Source organism: Mus musculus, chromosome 3 (assembly GCF_000001635.26).
Source record: "Mus musculus strain C57BL/6J chromosome 3, GRCm38.p6 C57BL/6J".
NCBI classification, from domain to species: domain Eukaryota; kingdom Metazoa; phylum Chordata; class Mammalia; order Rodentia; family Muridae; genus Mus; species Mus musculus.
The window spans coordinates 33617900-33627882 of record NC_000069.6 but is presented as its reverse complement, the minus strand read 5'-3'; the positions used below and the strand labels follow the sequence as shown (position 1 = coordinate 33627882).

Here is a 9983-nt window from a genome sequence, read left to right as displayed (position 1 = left end):
AAGTGTCCACACTTTGGTCCTTGTTCTTCTTGAATTTCATGCGTTTGGCAAGGTGTATCTTATATCTTGGGTATCCTAAGTTTCTGGGCTAATATCCACTTATCAGTGAGTACATATTGTGTGAGTTCCTTTGTGATTGGGTTACTTCACTCAGGATGATATCCTCCAGGTCCATCCATTTGCCTAGGAATTTCATAAATTCATTTTTTTAATAGCTGAGTAGTATTCCATTGTGTAAATGTACCACATTTTCTGTATCCATTCCTCTGTTGAGGGGCATCTGGGTTCTTTCCAGCTTCTGGCTATTATAAACAAGGCTGCTATGAACATAGTGGAGCATTTGTTCTTCTTACCGGTTAGGACATCTTCTGGATATATGCCCAGGAGAAGTATTGAGGGAACCTCCGGTAGTACTATGTCCAATTTTCTGAGGAACCACCAGACTGATTTCCAGAGTGGTTGTACAAGCTTGCAATCCCACCAACAATGGAGGAGTGTTCCTCTTTCTCCACATCCTCGCCAGCATCTGCTGTCACCTGAATTTTTGATCTTAGCCATTCTGACTGGAGTGAAGTGGAATCTCAGGGTTGTTTTGATTTGCATTTCCCTGATGATTAAGGATGTTGAACATTTTTTCAGGTGCTTCTCTGCCATTCGGTATTCCTCAGGTGAGAATTCTTTGTTCAGCTCTGAGCCCCATTTTTAATGGGGTTATTTGATTTTCTGGAGTCCACCTTCTTGAGTTCTTTATATATATTGGATATTAGTCCCCTATCCAATTTAGGATAGGTAAAGATCCTTTCCCAATCTGTTGGTGGTCTTTTTGTCTTATTGACAGTGTCTTTTGCTTTGCAGAAGCTTTGCAATTTTATGAGGTCCCATTTATCGATTCTTGATCTTACAGCACAAGCCATTGCTGTTCTATTCAGGAATTTTTCCCCTGTACCCATATCTTCGAGGCTTTTCCCTACTTTCTCCTCTATAAGTTTCAGCGTCTCTGGTTTTATGTGGAGTTCCTTAATCCACTTAGATTTGACCTTAGTACAAGGAGATAGAAATGGATCAATTCTCATTCTTCTACATAATAACTGCCAGTTGTGCCAGCACCATTTGTTGAAAATGCTGTCTTTTTTCCACTGGATGGTTTTAACTCCCTTGTCAAAGATCAAGTGACCATAGGTGTGTGGATTCATCTCTGGGTCTTCAATTCTGTTCCATTGGTCTACTTGTCTGTCACTATACCAGTACCATGAAGTTTTTATCACAATTGCTCTGTAGTACAGTTTTAGGTCCGGCATGGTGATTCCACCAGAGGTTCTTTTATCCTTGAGAAGAGTTTTTGCTATCTTCGTTTTTTTGTTATTCCAGATGAATCTGCCGATTGCCCTTTCTAATTCGTTGAAGAATTGAGTTGGAATTTTGATGGGGATTGCATTGAATCTGTAGATTGCTTTTGGCAAGATAGCCATTTTTACAATGTTGATCCTGCCAATCCATGAGCATAGGAGAACTTTCCATCTTTTGAGATCTTCTTTAATTTCTTTCTTTAGAGACTTGAAGTTCTTATCATACAGATCTTTCACTTCCTTAGTTAGAGTCACGCCAAGGTATTTTATATTATTTGTGACTATTGAGAAGGGTGTTGTTTCCCTAACTTCTTTCTCAGCCTGTTTATCCTTTGTGTAGAGAAAGGCCATTGACTTGTTTGAGTTAATTTTATATCCAGCTACTTCACTGAAGCTGTTTATCAGGCTTAGGAGTTCTCTGGTGGAATTTTTTTTTAAATTCATACAAAAAAGTGAAAATGGATCTTTATTGATCACTGGTGTAAAAATTGAGTCACAAAGTAAATTATCTAGGGTCATAATCAATGCATTTGTAAAAGGCAAGATGAGGTTCTTTTTTTTTTCCATTTTTTATTATGTATTTAGCTCATTTACATTTCCAATGCTATACCAAAAGTCCCCCATATCCACCCACCCCCACTCTCCTACTCACCCACTCCCCCTTTTTGGCCCTGGCTTTCCCCTGTACTGGGGCATATAAAGTTTGCAAGTCCAATGGGCCTCTCTTTCTAGTGATGGCCGACTAGGCCATCTTTTGATACATATGCAGCTAGAGTCAAGAGCTCCGGGACTGGTTAGTTCATAATGTTGTTCCACCTATAGGGTTGCAGATCCCTTTAGCTCCTTGGCTACTTTCTCTAGCTCCTCCATTGGGAGCCCTGTGATCCATCCATTAGCTGACTGTGAGCATCCACTTCTGTGTTTGCTAGGCCTCGGCATAGTCTCACAAGAGACAGCTACATCTGGGTCCTTTTGATAAAATCTTGCTAGTGTATGCAATGGTGTCAGCGTTTGGATGCTGATTATGGGGTGGATCCCTGGATATGGCAATCTCTACATGGTCCATCCTTTCATCTCAGCTCCAAACTTTGTCTCTGTAAGTCCTTCCATGGGGGTTTTGTTCCCAATTCTAAGGAGGGGCATAGTGTCCACACTTCAGTCTTCATTCTTCTTGAGTTTCATGTGTTTAGCAAATTGAATCTTAATCTTGGGTATCCTAGGTTTGGGGCTAATATCCACTTATCAGTGAGTACATATTGTGTGAGTTCCTTTGTGAATGTGTTACCTCACTCAGGAAGATGCCCTCCAGGTCCATCCATTTGGCTAGGAATTTCATAAATTCATTCTTTTTAATAGCTGAGTAGTACTCCATTGTGTAGATGTACCACATTTTCTGTATCCATTCCTCTGTTGAGGGGGATCTGGGTTCTTTCCAGCTTCTGGCTATTATAAATAAGGCTGCTATGAACATAATGGAGCATGTGTCCTTCTTACCAGTTGGGGCATCTACTGTATATTTGCCCAGGAGAGGTATTGCTGGATCCTCCGGTAGTACTATGTCCAATTTTCTGAGGAACCGCCAGACTGATTTCCAGAGTGGTTGTACAAGCCTGCAATCCTACCAACAATGGAGGAGTGTTCCTCTTTCTCCACATCCACGCCAGCATCTGCTGTCACCTGAATTTTTGATCTTAGCCATTCTGACTGGTGTGAGGTGGAATCTCAGGGTTTTTTTGATTTGCATTTCCCTGATGATTAAGGATGTTGAACATTTTTTCAGGTGCTTCTCTGCCATTCGGTATTCCTCAGGTGAGAATTCTTTGTTCAGTTCTGAGCCCCATTTTTTAATGGGGTTATTCGATTTTCTGAAGTCCACCTTCTTGAGTTCTTTATATATGTTGGATATTAGTCCCCTATCTGATTTAGGATAGGTAAAGATCCTTTCCCAATCTGTTGGTGGCCTTTTTGTCTTATTGACGGACAGTGTCTTTTGCCTTGCAGAAACTTTAGAGTTTCATTAAGTCCCATTTTTCAATTCTCGATCTTACAGTACAATCCATTGCTGTTCTGTTCAGGAATTTTTCCCCTGTGCCCATATCTTCAAGGCTTTTCCCCACTTCCTCCTCTATAAGTTTCAGTGTCTCTGGTGTTATGTGAAGTTCCTTGATCCACTTAGATTTGACCTTAGTACAAGGAGATAAGTATGGATCGATTCGCATTGTTCTACACGATAACAACCATTTGTGCCAGCACCAATTGTTGAAAATGCTGTCTTTCTTCCACTGGATGGTTTTAGCTCCCTTGTCGAAGATCAAGTGACCATAGGTGTGTGGGTTCATTTCTGGGTCTTCAATTCTATTCCATTGGTCTACTTGTCTGTCTCTATACCAGCACCATGCAGTTTTTATCACAATTGCTCTGTAGTAAAGCTTTAGGTCAGGCATGGTGATTTCACCAGAGGTTCTTTTATCCTTGAGAAGACTTTTTGCTATCCTAGGTTTTTTGTTATTCCAGATGAATTTGCAAATTGCTCCTTCTAATTCGTTGAAGAATTGAGTTGGAATTTTGCTGGGGATTGCATTGAATCTGTAGATTGCTTTTGGCAAGATAGCCATTTTTCAATGGTGATCCTGTCAATCTATGAGCATGGGAGATCTTTCCATCTTCTGAGATCTTCTTTAATTTCTTTCTTCAGAGATTTGAAGTTTTTATCATACAGATCTTTCACTTCCTTAGTTAGAGTCACGCCAAGATATTTTATATTATTTGTGACTATTGAGAAGGGTGTTGTTTCCCTAATTTCTTTCTCAGCCTGTTTATTCTTTGTGTAGAGAAAGGCCATTGACTTGTTTGAGTTAATTTTATATCCAGCTACTTCACCGAAGCTGTTTATCAGGTTTAGGAGTTCTCTGGTAGAATTTTTAGGGTCACTTATATATACTATCATATCATCTGCAAAAAGTGATATTTTGACTTCCTCTTTTCCAATTTGTATCCCCTTGATCTCCTTTTGTTGTCGAATTGCTCTGGCTAATACTTCAAGTACTATGTTGAAAAGGTAGGGAGAAAGTGGGCAGCCTTGTCTAGTCTCTGATTTTAGTGGGATTGCTTCCAGCTTCTCTCCATTTACTTTGTTGTTGGCTACTGGTTTGCTGTATATTGCTTTCATCATGTTTAGGTATGGGCCTTGAATTCCTGATCTTTCCAAAACTTTTATCATGAATGGGTGTTGGATCTTGTCAAATGCTTTTTCTGCATCTAACGAGATGATCATGTGGTTTTTGTCTTTGAGTTTGTTTATATAATGGATTACATTGATGGATTTTCGTATATTAAACCATCCCTGCATCCCTGGAATAAAACGTACTTGGTCAGGATGGATGATTGCTTTAATGTGTTCTTGGATTCGGTTAGCGAGAATTTTATTGAGGATTTTTGCATCGATATTCATAAGAGAAATTGGTCTGAAGTTCTCTATCTTTGTTGGGTCTTTCTGTGGTTTAGGTATCATAGTAATAGTGGCTTCATAAAATGAGTTGGGTAGAGTACCTTCTACTTCTATTTTGTGAAATAGTTTGTGCAGAACTGGAATTAGATCTTCTTTGAAGGTCTGATAGAACTCTGCACTAAACCCGTCTAGTCCTTGGCTTTTTTTGGCTGGGAGACTATTAATAACGGCTTCTATTTCTTTAGGTGATATGGGACTGTTTAGATGGTCAACTTGATCCTGATTCAACTTTGGTACCTGGTATCTGTCCAGAAATTTGTCCATTTCGTCCAGGTTTTCCCGTTTTGTTGAGTATAGCCTTTTGTAGAAGGATCTGATGGTGTTTTGGATTTCTTCAGGATCTGTTGTTATGTCTCCCTTTTCATTTCTGATTTTGTTAATTAGGATTTTGTCCCTGTGCCCTTTCGTGAGTCTAGCTAAGGGTTTATCTATCTTGTTGATTTTCTCAAAGAACCAACTCCTTTTTTGGTTAATTCTTTGAATAGTTCTTCTTCTTTCCACTTGGTTGATTTCACCCCTGAGTTTGATTATTTCCTGCCGTCTATTCCTCTTGGGTGAATTTGCTTCCTTTTTTTTTTTTAATTTTGTAATTATATTTAGGCACAGAAAACTCAGTGTACATTTAACCCAATTTAGTGGCGAGTTCTTTAGCCTTTGCTTTTTCCAGCTTGGCAATTCGAGCCACAGACTTAGGACTCAGGACGTTGCCTCCCCAGTGGCGACGGATCTCGTCATATCTGTCATTATAATTGGTTCTAATAGCTTCCACCAGCTTAGCCAGAGCACCCTTGTCTTCCGAGTTAACCTGTGTGAAGGCAACAGTGGTGCATGTCTTCCTGTGGACCAGGTGCCCCAGCTTGGCCTTTCCCTTGATGATGCAGTAGGGCACCCCCATCTTTCGACACAGGGCAGGTAGGAAAACCACCAGCTCAATGGGGTCTATGTCATGGGCAATCACCACCAGCTGAGCCTTCTTGTTCTCCAACAAGGTGGTGACTGTATTGACTCCTGCTCGGAGGACAGGTGGCCTCTTAGTTGGGACGTCGCCTTTGCCAGCAGCTTTCTTCTCAGCACGGGCCAGCAGCCTTTGCTTCTTCTCTTGCTTTGTCTCTGGTCTGTACTTGTGGGCAAGCTTAAGCAGCTGAGTAGCTGTCTGCCTGTCCAGGGCCTGGGTGAACTGGTTAATGGCAGGAGGGACTTTGAGACGCTTGTAGAGGATAGCTCTTTGCCGCTGCAGCCTGATGTAGCGGGGCCATTTGACGAAGCGTGTTAAATCTCTTTTGGGCTGGATGTCCTGTCCGATGCCGAAGTTCTTGGGCCTCTTCTCGAACAGAGGGTTGACCACCTTCTTGGCCTCCTGCTTCTTGACGACGGCGGGGGCCGGGGCCACCTTCTTCCCCTTGGCCTTCTTCCCTTTGGGCATCTTGCTCAGCTGCTGGAGAAAGAACGCTTCCTTTTTTTCTAGAGCTTTTAGATGTGTTGTCAAGCTGCTAGTATGTGCTCTCTCCCGTTTCTTCTTGGAGGCACTCAGAGCTATGAGTTTCCCTCTTAGAAATGCTTTCATTGTGTCCCATAGGTTTGGGTATGTTGTGGCTTCATTTTCTTAAACTCTAAAAAGTCTTTAATTTCTTTCTTTATTCCTTTCTTGACCAAGGTATCATTGAGAAGAGTGTTGTTCAGTTTCCACGTGAATGTTGGCTTTCCATTATTTATGTTGTTATTGAAGATCAGTCTTAGGCCATGGTGGTCTGATAGGATACATGGGACAATTTCAATATTTTTGTATCTGTTGAGGCCTGTTTTGTGACCAATTATATGGTCAATTTTGGAGAAGGTCCCGTGAGGTGCTGAGAAGAAGGTATATCCTTTTGTTTTAGGATAAAATGTTCTGTAGATATCTGTCAGGTCCATTTGTTTCATAACTTCTGTTAGTTTCACTGTGTCCCTGTTTAGTTTCTGTTTCCACGATCTGTCCATTGATGAAAGTGGTGTGTTGAAGTCTCCCACTATTATTGTGTGAGGTGCAATGTGTGCTTTGAGCTTTACTAAAGTGTGTTTAATGAATGTGGCTGCCCTTGCATTTGGAGCGTAGATATTCAGAATTGAGAGTTCCTCTTGGAGGATTTTACCTTTGATGAGTATGAAGTGTCCCTCCTTGTCTTTTTTGTTAACTTTGGGTTGGAAGTCGATTTTATCCGATATTAAAATGGCTACTCCAGCTTGTTTCTTCAGACCATTTGCTTGGAAAATTGTTTTCCAGCCTTTCACTCTGAGGTAGTGTCTGTCTTTTTCCCTGAGATGGGTTTCCTGTAAGCAGCAGAATGTTGGGTCCTGTTTGTGTAGCCAGTCTGTTAGTCTATGTCTTTTTATTGGGGAGTTGAGACCATTGATATTAAGAGATATTAAGGAAAAGTAATTGTTGCTTCCTGTTATTTTTGTTGTTAAAGTTGGCATTCTGTTTTTGTGGCTGTCTTCTTTTAGTTTTGTTGAGGGATTATCTTCTTGCTTTTTCTAGGGCGTGGTTCCCGTCCTTGTATTGGTTTTTTTCTGTTATTATCCTTTGAAGGGCTGGATTCGTGGAGAGATAATGGGTGAATTTAGTTTTGTCGTGGAATACTTTGGTTTCTCCATCTATGGTAAGTGAGAGTTTGGCTGGGTATAGTAGCCTGGGCTGGAATTTGTGTTCTCTTAGTGTCTGTATAACATCTGTCCAGGCTCTTCTGGCTTTCATAGTCTCTGGTGAAAAATCTGGTGTAATTCTGATAGGCTTGCCTTTATATGTTACTTGACCTTTTTCCCTTACTGCTTTTAGTATTCTATCTTTATTTAGTGCATTTGATGTTCTGATTATTATGTGTCGGGAGGAATTTCTTTTCTGGTCCAGTCTATTTGGAGTTCTGTAGGCTTCTTGTATGTTCTTGGGCATCTCTTTCTTTAGATTTGGGAAGTTTTCTTCAATAATTTTGTTGAAGATGTTTGCTGGTCCTTTGAGTTGAAAATCTTCATTCTCATCCACTCCTATTATCCGTAGGTTTGGTCTTCTCATTGTGCCCTGGATTTCCTGGATGTTTTGAGTTAGGATCTTTTTGCATTTTCCATTTTCTTTGATTGTTGTGCCGATATTCTCTATGGAATCTTCTGCACCTGAGATTCTCTCTTCCTTCTCTTGTATTCTGTTGCTGATTTTGGCATCTATGGTTCCAGATTTCTTTCCTAGGTTTTCTATCTCCAGCGTTGCCTCACTTTGGGTTTTCTTCATTGTGTCTACTTCCCTTTTTAGGTCTAGTATGGTTTTGTTCATTTCCATCACCTGTTTGGATGTGTTTTCCTGTTTTTCTATAAGGACTTCTACCTGTTTGGTTGTGTTTTCCTGTTTTTCTTTAAGGACTTGTAACTCTTTAGTAATGTTCTCCTGTATTTCTTTAAGTGAGTTATTAAATTCCTTCTTCATGTCCTCTACCATCATCATGAGATATGCTTTTAAATCCAGGTCTACCTTTTCAGGTGTGTTAGGATGCCCTGGACTGGGCGAAGTGGGCGTTCTGGGTTCTGATGATGGTAAGTGGTCCTGGTTTCTGTTAGTAGGATTCTTACATTTACCTTTCGCCATCTGGCAATCTCTGGAGTTAGTTGTTATAGTTGTCTTTGTTTAGAGATTGTTTCTCTGGTGATTTTGTTCCCCTCTAGCAGTAGACGTGGGAGAGTAGCTCTCTCCTCTGAGTTTCAGTGGTCAGAGCAGTCTCTGCAGGCAAGCTCTCCTCTTTCAGGGAAGGTGCACAGTTATCTGGTGTTTGGACCTCCTCCTGGATTAAGATGAAGGCCCAAAACAGGATCTTTCCCAGAAGCTGTGTTGCTTTGGCCAGGAAGGTGGTCGGTTGTCTGGAGCCGAAGATGGCGCCGCCTCAGAAGCTCTCTGGCTCTAGCCTGTCCCAGAAACGGCTGGCCTCTGTATTCCACACCCTCACCCGTACAGCCTGCCCTCCTCGGAGTCCAGGAACCAAGGTGGCTCCCGCCGGAGCCTGAGGCAGAAACCTCTCGGGCCTGGCGGACCCCTGTGCTCAGTGCTGCAGTTTCTTATTGGTTCTTGGAAGTCATTTGGCCATCTAGGTAAGGTAATTCACACACACACACACACACACACACACACACACACACACACACATACAATTTGCTTATATAGTCAAATGAATGAAATTGTACGGTGTGCTGATCTACAAGTGGAGTAGTGTGGCTATGCAGCTAGATTCAGTGTATGCTATGTACACCAGGCACACTCCAGGGTCTGAGCTTCACATTGGGTGAGTCCTCTTTACACGGAAGACACTGCTCACACCCACGAATGCTTTCTGTTCTTGCTATTGGTGACTTTCCTATAATGGCCTTAACTTTCCAGAAAATTCTCAGAGCCACCACCCAGCTCATGATGAGCATTCTTACAGTCCCAAGCAGGATCATCTTTAGTCATGGAACTGTAGTTATGAGCTCTGCAACCTGCGGCCAGGCTGAAATATGCTCATATCTAAAAGCTGGCTTTGAGTGTTCAGAGTAAGCACTTTGCTAAGAAAACCATTAGTGACCTTAAAGATAGACATTTATTCTGTGCTGAAAAAGAGTGTGTCTATAGCTGCCTGAAGACATAATAGGGAACCACAGAGCTGAGAGGACATTAAATTCTTAATCAATCCTTACTCTGTGATGCAGGAACCAAGAAAAAAAAAAAGCAGAAAATGCCAGCAAGATGGCACCACAGTTAAAATGCTTGCTGCAAGTCTGCTGATCCAATTTTGAGTCACAGATCCTACCCATGGAAGGAAAGAAATGATTACCACAAGTTCTCCTCTGATTCCCCATGTTTGCCATGGCAATGTGTACCCAACCACACACACATGCACATTTCCCACCATCTACACACAAAAAATAAATGCTTGTACAGAATTCTTACAGATGGAGCCCTGGAGAACTCAAGTAGTAAAGAAAACATGGTGTTAAGAGTAAATTATTTATTAAATATATTATTGTACCATGCTTTGAAGTCCATACTACTCATGTTTTACCAAACACTCAGGAGATATAATTGTTGGAAGAAAACAGTTGTATTCAAAATTAGCCCTGAGGGAGTCTTACCAGTC

General features: G+C 41.3%; 1 pseudogene; it reads right to left on the bottom strand.

Moving 5' to 3' along the window:
• Gm5845 (predicted gene 5845) lies at window positions 5435–6298 on the bottom strand (annotated as a pseudogene).